Consider the following 14,020-nt stretch of genomic DNA (forward strand, 5'->3'; position numbering starts at 1 on the left):
GCTTGCTTCATACCAACAATCTCTGTGGGATCGACCCTTACTCACGTAAGGTTTACTACTTGGACGACCCAGTACACTTGCTGGTTAGTTGAACGGAGTTGTGACCACACATAGTTGTGAACCATGGTATTGGCATCATGTTTTTGGCGCCATTGCCAGGGAAAGAAAAAGCAATGAATTTTACAAAATACAATAACATATGAATCACAATTTCGTCCACCACAAGTGCACTGGGTCGTCCAAGTAATACCTTATGTGAGTAAGGGTCGATCCCACGGAGATTGTCCGCTTGAAGCAAGCTATGGTTATATTGTAACTCTTAGTCAGGAAAATCAATAATTTTCAGATTTAATTGTGAAAAGTAAAAGAACATGAAATAAATACTTGTTTTGCAGTAATGGAGAACAGGTTGAGGTTTCGGAGATGCTTTGTCTTCTGAATCTCTGCTTTCCTACTGTCTTCTTCTTCATGCACGCAAGGTTCCTTCCATGGCAAGCTGTATGTAGGATTTCACCGTTGTCAATGGCTACCTCCCATCCTCTCAATGAAAATGTTCAACGCGCTCTGTCACAGCACAACTAATCATCCGTCGGTTCTCATTCGGGTTGGAATAGAATCCAGTGATTCTTTTGCGTCTGTCACTAACGCCCAGCCCTCAGGAGTTTGAAGCTCATCACAGTCATTCAATCCTTGAATCCTACTCAGAATACCACAGACAAGATTTAGACCTTCCGGATTCTCTTGAATGCCGCCATCAATTCTAGCTTATACCACGAAGATTCTGATTAAGGAATCTAAGAGATATTCACTCAATCTAAGGTAGAACGGAGGTGGTTGTCAGGCACACGTTCATAGGTGAGAATGATGATGAGTGTCACAGATCATCACATTCATCAAGTTGAGGAACAAGTGATATCTTAGAATAGAAGCAAGCGTGATTGAATAAAAAACAATAGTAATTGCATTAATCCATCAAGACACAGCAGAGCTCCTCACCCCCAACCATGGGGTTTAGAGACTCATGCCATGGCCAATACAATGAGAAAACGTGTAATGTGTCATAAGGTAAAGATACAATGTCAAAAGGTCCTATTAATAGTGAACTAGTAACCTAGGATATACAGAAATGAGTAAATGATATAAAAATCCACTTCCGGGGTCCACTTGGTGTGTGCTTGGGTTGAGCATTGAAGCTTTCATGTGTAGAGACTTTTTCTGGGGTTAAACGCCAGCTTTTGTGCCAGTCTGGGTGTTTAACTCCAATTTTTGTGCCAGTTTCGGCGTTAAACGCCAGGAATTCTGAAGCTGATTTGCAACGCCAGTTTGGGCCATCAAATCTCGGGCAAAGTATGAACTATTATATTTCTGGAAAGCCCAGGATGTCTACTTTCCAACGCAATTGAGAACGCGCCAATTGAACTTCTGTAGCTCCAGAAAATCTACCTCGAGTGCAGGGAGGTCAAAATCCAACAACATCTGCAGTCCTTTTCAGCCTCTGAATCAGATTTTTGCTCAAGTCCCTCAATTTCAGCCAAAAAATACCTGAAATCATAGAAAAACATACAAACTCATAGTAAAGCCCAGAAAAGTGAATTTTAACTAAAAACTAATAAAAATATAATAAAAACTAACTAAAACATACTAAAAACAATGCCAAAAAGCGTATAAATTATCCGCTCATCACAACACCAAACTTAAATTGTTGCTTGTCCCCAAGCAACTGAAAATCAAATAGAATAAAAAGAAGAGAACATACTATAGACTCTAAAATATCAATGAAACTTAGCTCCAATTAGATGAGCGGGACTAGTAGCTTTTTGCTTCTGAACAGTTTTGGCATCTCACTTTATCCTTTGAAGTTTAGAATGATTGGCATCTATAAGAACTCAGAATTCAGATAGTGTTATTGATTCTCCTAGTTAAATATGATGATTCTTGAACATAGCTACTTTATGAGTCTTGGCTGTGGCCCAAAGCACTCTGTCTTCCAGTATTACCACCGGATACATACATGCCACAGACACATAACTGGGTGAATCTTTTTAGATTGTGACTCAGCTTTGCTAGAGTCCCCAATTAGAGGTGTCCAAGGTTCTTAAGCACACTTTTTATTAAATATATATATACACATTTTTTTGGACTGCTTTTTCTTGCTTCAAGAATCAATTTGATGATTTTTCAGATCCTCAATAACATTTCTCCTTTTCCATCATTCTTTCAAGAGCCAACAAGTTTAACATTCTTTAATCAACAAATTCAAAAGACATATGCACTGTTCAAGCATTCATTCAGAAAATAAAAAGTATTGTCACCACATCAAACTAATTCAAGTAGTTTCAGAGATGAATTCGAAATCCTGTACTTCTTGTTCTTTTGTGATTAAAGCATTTTTCATTCAAGAGAGGTGATGGATTCATAGGACATGCATAGCTTTAAGACATGAAACTTAAATTTTATTAATTATTAATTAAGAACAAGACTCAAAAATAGATATAAGATAGGACTAATAGTAATAGAAAACAAAATTTAAATTTTAAATGACATCTAAAATAGACTCCTAATGATAGAGGTTATCACAGAGTTAGGACTCAACAACCTTGATCTTGAGAAGTGGATCTCCCTCAACTTGCGGGGTGTTTGACCCTTCAAGGGAGAGCTATGGCGCTTCAGCTCTTGTAGCTCACGCCCCTGCTTCTCTTGTTCCTTCAGCAATTTGCAGAGCATGCAGTTTTGATTCTGCTGTTCTTCCTTAATTTGTTCCATAGCTTCTTGTAGCTTGGAAACAGATGCTTCTAGGCGGGTCCAGTAATTAATTTCAGGAGGTTCAGGGAGGAACTCCTGCGCCCTCCTTTTGATAGAGTTATCTTGCATTTGTCCTTCCATTGACTTCTTGGTGATTGGGTGTTCAATTGGGATGAATTCATCTACTCCCATCCTCACCCCAGCATCTTTACATAGCAAAGAGATTAAGCTTGGGTAAGCCAGTTTGGCTTTAGTGGAGTTCTTGTTTGCAATTGTGTAAATCTCACAAGCAATCAGATGATGAATTTCCACTTCTTTTCCCCGCATAATGCAATGAATCATCACTGCTCTCTTGATAGTAACCTTTGAACGGTTACTAGTGGGCAAAATAGAACGCTCAATGAAGTCTAACCAACCTCTTACAACTGGTTTGAGATCTCCCCTCTTGAGTTGGTTTGGGACACCTTTTGAATTGGTCATCCACTTGGTTCCAGGGAGGCATATGTCCTCTAGAATTTGATCCAACCCCTTATCTACTCTCACCATTCTCCTATTAAAGGATTCAGGATCATCTTGTAGTTGAGGCAATTTGAAGACCTCTCTTATTTTGTCCAGATGGAAGTAAATAATTCTCCCTCTGACCATGGTTCTGTAGGTATGGAAAGCAGTTCCAGTCATTCTCTGCTTATCTGTCAGCCACAGATTTGAGTAGAATTCCTGAACCATGTTTTTTCCAACCTTTGTCTCAGGGTTGGTTAGAACTTCCCATCCTCTGTTTCGAATTTGCTCTTGGATCTTTGGATATTCATCTTCTTTCAGATCAAATTTAACTTCCGGGATCACTGACCTTAGACCCATTATTTTGTGGTAATGGTCTGCATGTTCTTTGGTTAAGAACCTCTCTTGACTCCAAAGATCCTTTGGAGCATTCTCTTTCTTGCCTCTTGAATTGGTTTGTTTTTCTTTGGAGCCATGATCTTGATGAGCCTTAGCTTAGTGATCTCGGAAAAACACACCAAACTTAGAGGTTTGCTTGTCCTCAAGCAAAAGAAAGGAAAGAGGAGAGAGAGGAGGAGAGCAAATTCGAATGGTGGGGAAAGGGGGATGGCCGAACGTGTATTTATAAGGGAGGGGGAGAGATTTCAAAAATTTTGAAGGAAATTTGAGAAGATATGGAAAGAATTTGAGAAGATATTTGAGTTTTTGAAGAAGATTTGGAAAGGATTTGAAAGAGATTTGAAGAATGATTTTAATTTTTTTGAAATTTGAAGGTGAATGGTGAAAGTTTGTAATATGTTTATGCAGAAAATTATGGATCAAAATAAGAAAGTTTGAAAAAACTTGAAGTGGAAAGCAAAATATCTATCCCCTACCTTTCTGGCATTAAACGCCCAGAATGGTATCCATTCTGGCGTTTAACGCCCACTTGGTGGCCATTATGGGCATTTAACGCCCAGCCAGGTACCCTGGCTGGCATTAAACGCCAGAAACCCCTTTATTACTGGGCATTTTTCTAAACGCCCAGGATGCTGCAATTCTGGCGTTAAACGCCCAGAATGGTACCCATTCTGGCGTTTAACGCCCAGAATGGTACCTTTACTGGCGTTAAACGCCCAGAATGGTATCCATTCTGGCGTTTAACGCCCAAAGTTCCCTTTACTGGCGTTTTTTCGCCAGCAAGCTCCTTTTCTCTTCTTTTTGCACTGAATCTTTTTGTAACTCTGTGAATTCCTTCAATTTTGATGATCAACCTTGGAGAATATGTATCAAACTTAAACAAAATAGATAACCTGCTAATGACTGGGTTGCCTCCCAGCAAGCGCTTCTTTATTGTCTTTAGCTGGACCTTTACTGGGACTCATTCAAGCCTCAGTTTTGAGCATTCCTGCTCAAAATTGCCTTCAAGATAATGTTTGATTCTCTGTCCATTAACAATGAACTTTTTGTCAGAATCAATATCCTGCAGCTCAACATATCCATATGGTGACACTTCTGTAATCACATACGGACCCCTCCACCGGGATTTAAGTTTTCCTGGGAAAAGTCTGAGCCTAGAGTTGAAGAGCAGAACTTTTTGTCCTGGCTCAAAGACTCTGGATGAAAACTTCTTGTCATGCCACTTCTTTGCCTTTTCCTTATAAATTTTTGCATTTTCAAAGGCACTGAGTCTAAATTCATCTAGTTCATTTAGCTGGAGTAATCTTTTTTCACCAGCTAACTTAGCATCCATGTTTAGGAATCTGGTTACCCAGTAGGCTTTATGTTCCAGTTCCACGGGCAGATGACAGGCCTTCCCATACACAAGTTGGTATGGAGAGGTTCCTATAGGAGTCTTGAATGCTGTTCTGTATGCCCACAGACCATCATCCAAGCTCTTTGCCCAATCCTTTCTACGGGCAATAACAGTCCGTTCTAGGATTCTTTTTAGCTCTCTATTAGAGACCTCAGGTTGCCCATTTGTCTGTGGATGGTACGGAGTAGCTACTTTGTGGCTAATTTCATATCGGACCATAGCAGAGTACAGTTGTTTATTGCAGAAATGAGTGCCCCCATCACTGATTAGTACTCTGGGAACACCAAATCTGCTGAAGATGTGTTTCTGGAGGAATTTCAGCACGGTCTTAGTATCATTATTGGGTGTGGCAATTGCTTCTACCCATTTAGATACATAGTCCACCGCCACCAAAATATAAGTGTTTGAGTATGATGGTGGGAACGGACCCATGAAATCAATACCCCATACATCAAACAATTCAATCTCCAAGATCCCCTGTTGAGGCATGGCGTACCCATGAGGCAAGTTACCAGCTCTTTGGCAACTGTCACAGTTACGCACAAACTCTCGGGCATCTCTATAGAGAGTAGGCCAGTAGAAGCCACATTGGAGGACCTTAGTGGCTGTTTGCTCACTTCCGAAATATCCCCCATACTGTGATCCATGACAATGCCATAGGATCCTTTGGGCTTCCTCTCTAGGTACACATCTGCGGATCATTCCGTCTGCACATCTCTTAAAGAGATATGGCTCATCCCATAGGTAGTACTTGGCATCTGAAATCAAATTTTTTCTTTGCACTCTACTGTACTCCTGGGGTATGAACCTCACAGCTTTATAATTTGCAATGTCTGCAAACCATGGAGCTTTCTGAATGGCAAAGAGTTGCTCATCTGGGAAGGTATCAGAGATCTCAGTAGAAGGTAGGAACGCCCCAGCTACTGGTTCTATTCGGGACAGATGATTAGCTACCTGGTTTTCTGTCCCTTTTCTGTCTCTTATTTCTAAGTCAAACTCTTGCAGAAGCAACACCCACCTTATGAGCCTGGGTTTTGAATCCTGCTTTGTGAGTAAGTATTTAAGAGCAGCATGGTCAGTGTACACAATCACTTTTGACCCTACTAAATAGGATCTAAACTTGTCAATGGCATAAACCACTGCAAGTAACTCTTTCTCTGTGGTTGTGTAATTCTTCTGTGCGTCATTTAGAACACGGCTAGCATAATAAATGACGTGCAGAAGCTTGTTGTGCCTCTGTCCCAACACTGCACCAATGGCATGGTCACTGGCATCACACATTAGTTCAAATGGTAATGTCCAATCTGGTGCAGAGATGACTGGTGCTGTGACCAGCTTGGCTTTCAGGGTCTCTGATGAGCGGATAATTTATACGCTTTTTGGCATTGTTTTTAGGAAGTTTTTAATAAGTTTAAGCTAGGAGTTTTTATGTTAAATTCACACTTCTGGATTTTACTAGGAGTTTGTGTGTTTTTTTGTGATTTTAGGTAAATTCTGGCTGAAATTGAGGGACTTGAGCAAAACTCTGAAAAGGGCTGACAAAAGGACTGCTGATGCTGTTGGAATCTGACCTCCCTGCACTCAAAATGGATTTTCCGGAGCTACAGAACTCCAAATTGCGCGTTCTCAACGGCGTTGGAAAGTAGACATCCAGAGCTTTCCAGCAATATATAATAGTCCATACTTTATTCGGAAATTGACGACGTAATTTGGCGTTGAACGCCAAGTACATGCTGCTGTCTGGAGTTAAACGCCAGAAACACGTCATGATCCGGAGTTGAACGCCCAAAACACGTTATAACTTGGAGTTCAACTTCAAGAAAAGCCTCAGCTCGTGGATAGACCAAGCTCAGCCCAAACATACACCAAGTGGGCCCCGGAAGTGGATTTATGCATCAATTACTTACTTCTGTAAACCCTAGTAGCTAGTTTATTATAAATAGAACTCTTTACTATCATATTATCATCTTGGTTTTGATCCCTGGATTGTATTTTGATCCAGTGACCACGTTTTGGGGGCTGGCCATTCGGCCATGCCTGAACCTCTCTCACTTATGTATTTTCAACGGTGGAGTTTCTACACACCATAGATTAAGGGTGTGGAGCTCTGCTGTACCTCAAGTTTCAATGCAATTACTATTATTTTCTATCCAAATCAATTTTATTCTTAATCCAATATATACGTTGCACTTCACCTTGATGAATGTGATGATCCGTGACACTCATCATCATTCTCACCTATGAACGCGCGTGACTGACAACCACTTCCGTTCTACCTTAGGCCGGGCGCATATCTCTTAGATTCCCCAACAGAATCTTCGTGGTATAAGCTAGATAGATGGCGACATTCATGAGGATCCGGAAAGTCTAAACCTTGTCTATGGTATTCCGAGTAGGATTCTGGGATTGAATGACTGTGACGAGCTTCAAACTCCTGAAGGCTGGGCGTGATGACAAACGCAAAAGAATCAAGGGATTCTATTCCAACCTGATTGAGAACCGACAGATGATTAGCCGTGCTGTGACAGAGCATAGGACCATTTTCACTGAGAGGATGGGATGTAGCCATTGACAACGGTGATGCCCTACATACAGCTTGCCATGGAAAGGAGTAAGAAGAATTGGATGAAAGCAGCAGGAAAGCAGAGATTCAGAAGGAACACAGCATCTCCATACACCTATCTGAAATTCCCACCATTGGATTACATGAGTAACTTTATCTTTATTTTCAAGTTTATTTAATTTAATCCTATAATCTCTTAATTTAGTTATTTAACCTGACTGGGATTTACAAGGTGACCATAGCTTGCTTCATACCAACAATCTCCGTGGGATCGACCCTTACTCACGTAAGGTATTACTTGGACGACCCAGTGCACTTGCTGGTTAGTTGAGCGAGACTGTGAAGTTAATTTTGGACCATGGTTCTGTGCACCAAGTCTTTGGAGCCATTACCTTGGATTGTTAAAGTGAAAAGAATGAATCACGATTTCGCCCACCAAGTTTTTGGCGCCGTTGCCGGGGATTGTTCGAGTATGGACAACTGACGGTTCATCTTGTTGCTCAGATTAGGTAATTTTTATTTTATTAAAAAAAAATTTTCGAAAATCTTTTCAAAATCTTCTCCCTATTTTCGAAAATTATTCAAAAAATTTTTTAATATGCATTCTAGAGTTTTATGAAGCATGTTGAAGCCTGGCTGGCTGTAAAGCCATGTCTAAATTCTTTTGGACTGAGGCTTCAAAACCATCTTCATAGAGGCAAGCTAATTTGATTATTAGCTGTATGCAAAAGCTTGGCTGGCTATTAAGCCATGTCTAATTCCTGGACTGAAGCTTTAAACTAACATTGCGAAGATTCCTAGAATTCATATTAAAAATTTTGAATTTCTTATTTTATTTTTCCTATATATTTTACGAAAAAAATCAAATAAAATACAAAAAAAAATTAGAAAATCATAAAAATCAAAAATATTTTGTGTTTCTTGTTTGAGTCTTGTGTCAAGTCATAAGTTTGGTGTCAATTGCATGTTCATCTTTTTCTTGCATAAAATTTTCGAAAAATTCATGCATTCATAGTGTTCATCATGATCTTCAAGTTGTTCTTGATGAACTTTCTTGTTTGATCTTCATATTTTCTTGTTTTGTGTTGTATGGTATTTTTCATATGCATTCTTGCATTCATAGAGTCTAAACATGAAAAATTTCTATGTTTGGTGTCTTGCATGTTTTCTTTTCTTGAAATTTTTTCAAAAATATGTTCTTGATGTTCATCATGATCTTCAAAGTGTTCTTGGTGTTCATCTTGACATTCATAGTGTTCTTGCATGCATCATGTGTTTTGATCCAAAATTTTCATGCATTGAGTATTTTTAGTGTTTTTCTCTCTCATAAAAAAAAATTCAAAAATAAAAAAAAATAACTTATCTTTTTAAAATCTTTTTCAAAAATCATATCTTTTCCATTTTTTCATCATTTTCGAAAATTTCAAAAATCTTTTTCAAAATATTTTCAAAATCTTTTTCTTATCTTTACATCATATTTTCGAAAATTACATCAAAAATTAATGTTTTGATTCAAAAATTTCAAGTTTGTTACTTTCTTGTTAAGAAAGATTCAAATTTTAAGTTCTAGAATCATATCTTGTGATTTCTTGTGAGTCAAGTCATTAATTGTGATTTTAAAATTTAAATCTTTTTCAAAACTAATTTCAATCTTATCTTTTCAAAACCATATCTTTTTAAATCATATCTTTTATATCATATTTTTTTCAAAATTTTATCTTTTTCAAAAAAAAAAATTTTAAAATATCTTTTCTAACTTCTTATCTTCTTATCTTTTCAAAATTGATTTTAATATCTTTTTTTCAACTAACTAATTAACTTTTTGTTTGTTTCTTATCTTTTTCAAAACCACCTAACTAATTTTCCCTCTCTAATTTTCGAAAATACCTCCCTCTTTTTCAAAAATTCTTTTTAATTAATTAATTGTTTCAAATTTTAGTTTTAATTTTCGAAAATTACTAACCCATTTTTCAAAATTATTTTCGAATTTCTCTCCCCCTCATCTCTTTCTATTTATTTATTTACTAACACTTCTCTTCACCTCTCTTCATCTCCAATCACTGCCTCTATCCTCACCATTGTGATTGGATTCTCCACTTTTATTCCTTTTTTCTTCTACTAACAATAAGGAACCTCTTTACTGTGACATAGAGGATTCCTCTTTCTTTTCTTGTTCTCTTCTTCCCTATATGAGCAGGAACAAGGAAAAAGGCTTGCAAAAAAAAAACTGGCGAAAAAAATATAGAAAGAAAGAAAGAAAAAGCCATAGCCCAGTAGAAGAGCATTTGACTGCACATCAAGAAAGCATGAGAAATTCCCTCTTCAAAAAATCCCTGAGATACCTCAGGGGATACATGTTCCTCCACATAATTATTGGAGGCAACTAAGGATAGGAACACCAAAATCACTAGGGATCATGCAACAGAAGCAAGGAAGAGACATAAAGAAGCTCAAAAAGCACCATTGGATCTTCAAAGAAGGCGCCACCCTCACTCAGGTGGACTCATTCCTTGTTCTTATTTTCTCTGCTTTTTCGGTTTTTATCCTTCATGTTTATCTATATTTTATGTCTCTACTTCATGATCATTAGTACGTAGTAACTATGCCTTAAAGATTATGAATAATTCCATGAATCCTTCACCTCTCTTAAAAGAAAAATGTTTTAATTCAAAAGAACAAGAAGTACATGAATTTCAAATTTATCCTTGAATTTAGTTTAATTATATTGATGTGGTGACAATATTTTTTGTTTTCTGAATGAATGCTTAAACAGTGCATATTTTTGATCTTGTTGTTTATGAATGTTAAAATTGTTGGCTCTTAAAAGAATGATGAACAAGGAGAAATGTTATTGACAATCTGAAAAATCATGAATTTGATTCTTGAAGCAAGAAAAAGCAGTGAATGGCAAAAAAAAAAAAAATAAAATAATTGGCAAAAAAAATATTTTGAAAAAAAAAAGAGAAAAAGCAAGCAGAAAAAGCCAATAGCCCTTAAAACCAAAAGGCAAGGGTAAAAAGGATCCAAAGCAAAAGAGTGTGCTTAAGAGCTCTAGACACCACTAACTGGGGACTCTAGCAAAGCTGAGTCACAATCTGAAAAGGTTCACCCAGTTATGTGTCTGTGGCATTTATGTATCCGGTGGTAATACTGGAAAACAAAGTGCTTAGGGCCACGGCCAAGACTCAAAAAGTAGCTGTGTTCAAGGATCAACATACTTAACTAGTAGAATCAATAACACTATCTGAAATTCAAAGTTCCTAGAGAAGCCAATCATTCTAAACTTCAAAGGAAAAAGTGAGATGCCAAAACTGTTCAGAAGCAAAAAGTTACAAGTCCCGCTCATCTGATTAGAACTAATATTCATTGGTATTCTAAATTTATAGTATATTCTCTTCTTTTTATCCTATTTTATTTTCAGTTGCTTGGGGACAAGCAACAATTTAAGTTTGGTGTTGTGATGAGCGGATAATTTATACGCTTTTTGGCATTGTTTTTAGGAAGTTTTTAATAAGTTTAAGCTACTTTTAGGAATGTTTTCATTAGTTTTTATGTTAAATTCACACTTCTGGATTTTACTAGGAGTTTGTGTATTTTTCTGTGATTTTAGGTAAATTCTGGCTGAAATTGAGGGACTTGAGCAAAACTCTGAAAAGGGCTGACAAAAGGACTGCTGATGCTGTTGGAATCTGACCTCCCTGCACTCAAAATGGATTTTCCGGAGCTACAGAACTCCAAATTGCGCGTTCTCAACGGCGTTGGAAAGTAGACATCCAGAGCTTTCCAGCAATATATAATAGTCCATACTTTATTCGGAAATTGACGACGTAATTTGGCGTTGAACGCCAAGTACATGCTGCTGTCTGGAGTTAAACGCCAGAAACACGTCATGATCCGGAGTTGAACGCCCAAAACACGTTATAACTTGGAGTTCAACTTCAAGAAAAGCCTCAGCTCGTGGATAGACCAAGCTCAGCCCAAACATACACCAAGTGGGCCCCGGAAGTGGATTTATGCATCAATTACTTACTTCTGTAAACCCTAGTAGCTAGTTTATTATAAATAGAACTCTTTACTATCATATTATCATCTTGGTTTTGATCCCTGGATTGTATTTTGATCCAGTGACCACGTTTTGGGGGCTGGCCATTCGGCCATGCCTGAACCTCTCTCACTTATGTATTTTCAACGGTGGAGTTTCTACACACCATAGATTAAGGGTGTGGAGCTCTGCTGTACCTCAAGTTTCAATGCAATTACTATTATTTCTATCCAAATCAATTTTATTCTTAATCCAATATATACGTTGCACTTCACCTTGATGAATGTGATGATCCGTGACACTCATCATCATTCTCACCTATGAACGCGCGTGACTGACAACCACTTCCGTTCTACCTTAGGCCGGGCGCATATCTCTTAGATTCCCCAACAGAATCTTCGTGGTATAAGCTAGATAGATGGCGGCATTCATGAGGATCCGGAAAGTCTAAACCTTGTCTATGGTATTCCGAGTAGGATTCTGGGATTGAATGACTGTGAGGAGCTTCAAACTCCTGAAGGCTGGGCGTGATGACAAACGCAAAAGAATCAAGGGATTCTATTCCAACCTGATTGAGAACCGACAGATGATTAGCCGTGCTGTGACAGAGCATAGGACCATTTTCACTGAGAGGATGGGATGTAGCCATTGACAATGGTGATGCCCTACATACAGCTTGCCATGGAAAGGAGTAAGAAGAATTGGACGAAAGCAGCAGGAAAGCAGAGATTCAGAAGGAACACAGCATCTCCATACACCTATCTGAAATTCCCACCATTGGATTACATGAGTAACTTTATCTTTATTTTCAAGTTTATTTAATTTAATCCTATAATCTCTTAATTTAGTTATTTAACCTGACTGGGATTTACAAGGTGACCATAGCTTGCTTCATACCAACAATCTCCGTGGGATCGACCCTTACTCACGTAAGGTATTACTTGGACGACCCAGTGCACTTGCTGGTTAGTTGAGCGAGACTGTGAAGTTAATTTTGGACCATGGTTCTGTGCACCAAGTCTTTGGAGCCATTACCTTGGATTGTTGAAGTGAAAAGAATGAATCACGATTTCGCCCACCAGTCTCAAACGCCTGCAGACACTCTGTGTCAAACACAAATGGCGTGTCAGCAGCTAGTAGGTTGCTTAGAGGCTTTGCAATTTTTGAAAAATCCTTTATGAACCTTCTATAAAATCTTGTATGCCCTAGAAAGCTTCTGATTGCCTTAACATTGGCAGGTGGTGGTAATTTTTCAATTACTTCTATCTTTGCTTGATCTACCTCTATTCCCTTGCCTGAAATTTTGTGCCCAAGGACAATTCCTTCAGTCACCATAAAGTGACACTTTTCCCAGTTTAAGACCAGGTTAGTCTCTTGGCACCTTTTCAGGACAAGTGCTAGATGGTTAAGACAGGAGCTGAATGAGTCTCCATATACTGAGAAGTCATCCATGAAGACTTCTAGGAACTTCTCTACCATATCAGAGAAGATGGATAGCATGCATCTCTGAAAAGTTGCAGGTGCATTACATAGACCAAAAGGCATTCTTCTGTAGGCAAACACGCCAGAAGGGCAAGTGAATGCTATTTTCTCTTGGTCCTGAAGATCTATTGCAATTTGGTTGTAACCTGAATAGCCATCCAAAACGTAGTAATAATCATGACCAGCTAGTCTTTCTAGCATTTGGTCTATGAATGGTAAAGGAAAATGATCCTTTCTGGTGGCTGTATTAAGCCTTCTGTAATCAATACACATACGCCACCCTGTAACTGTTCTTGTAGGAACCAGTTCATTCTTTTCATCATGAACCACTGTCATGCCTCCCTTATTGGGGACAACTTGGACAGGGCTCACCCAAGGGCTATCAGAAATAGGATAAATAATCCCAGCCTCTAGTAATTTAGTGACCTCTTTCTGCACCACCTCCTTCATGGCTGGATTTAGCCGTCTTTGTGGTTGAACCACTGGTTTGGCATTATCCTCCAATAGGATCTTGTGTATGCATCTTGCTGGGCTAATACCCTTAAGATCACTTATGGACCATCCAAGAGCTGTCTTGTGTGTCCTTAGCACTTGAATTAGTGCTTCCTCTTCCTGTGAATTTAAAGCAGAGCTTATGATCACTGGAAAAGTGTCACCCTCTCCCAGAAATGCATACTTCAGGGATGGTGGTAGTGGTTTGAGCTCAGGTTTGGGAGGCTTATCCTCTTCCTGAGGAATTTTCAAAAATTCTTTTATTTCCTCTGGTTCCTCCTGATCATGCTGAACATCCTTGAAGATGTCCTCTAGCTCTGATTCTAGACTTTCAGTCATATTGATCTCTTCCACCAAAGAGTCAATAATGTCAGCGCTCATGCAGTCATTTGATGTGTTTGGATGC

This window comes from Arachis stenosperma, chromosome 4 (assembly GCF_014773155.1).
Source record: "Arachis stenosperma cultivar V10309 chromosome 4, arast.V10309.gnm1.PFL2, whole genome shotgun sequence".
In the NCBI taxonomy this organism is placed as follows: Eukaryota; Viridiplantae; Streptophyta; class Magnoliopsida; order Fabales; family Fabaceae; genus Arachis; species Arachis stenosperma.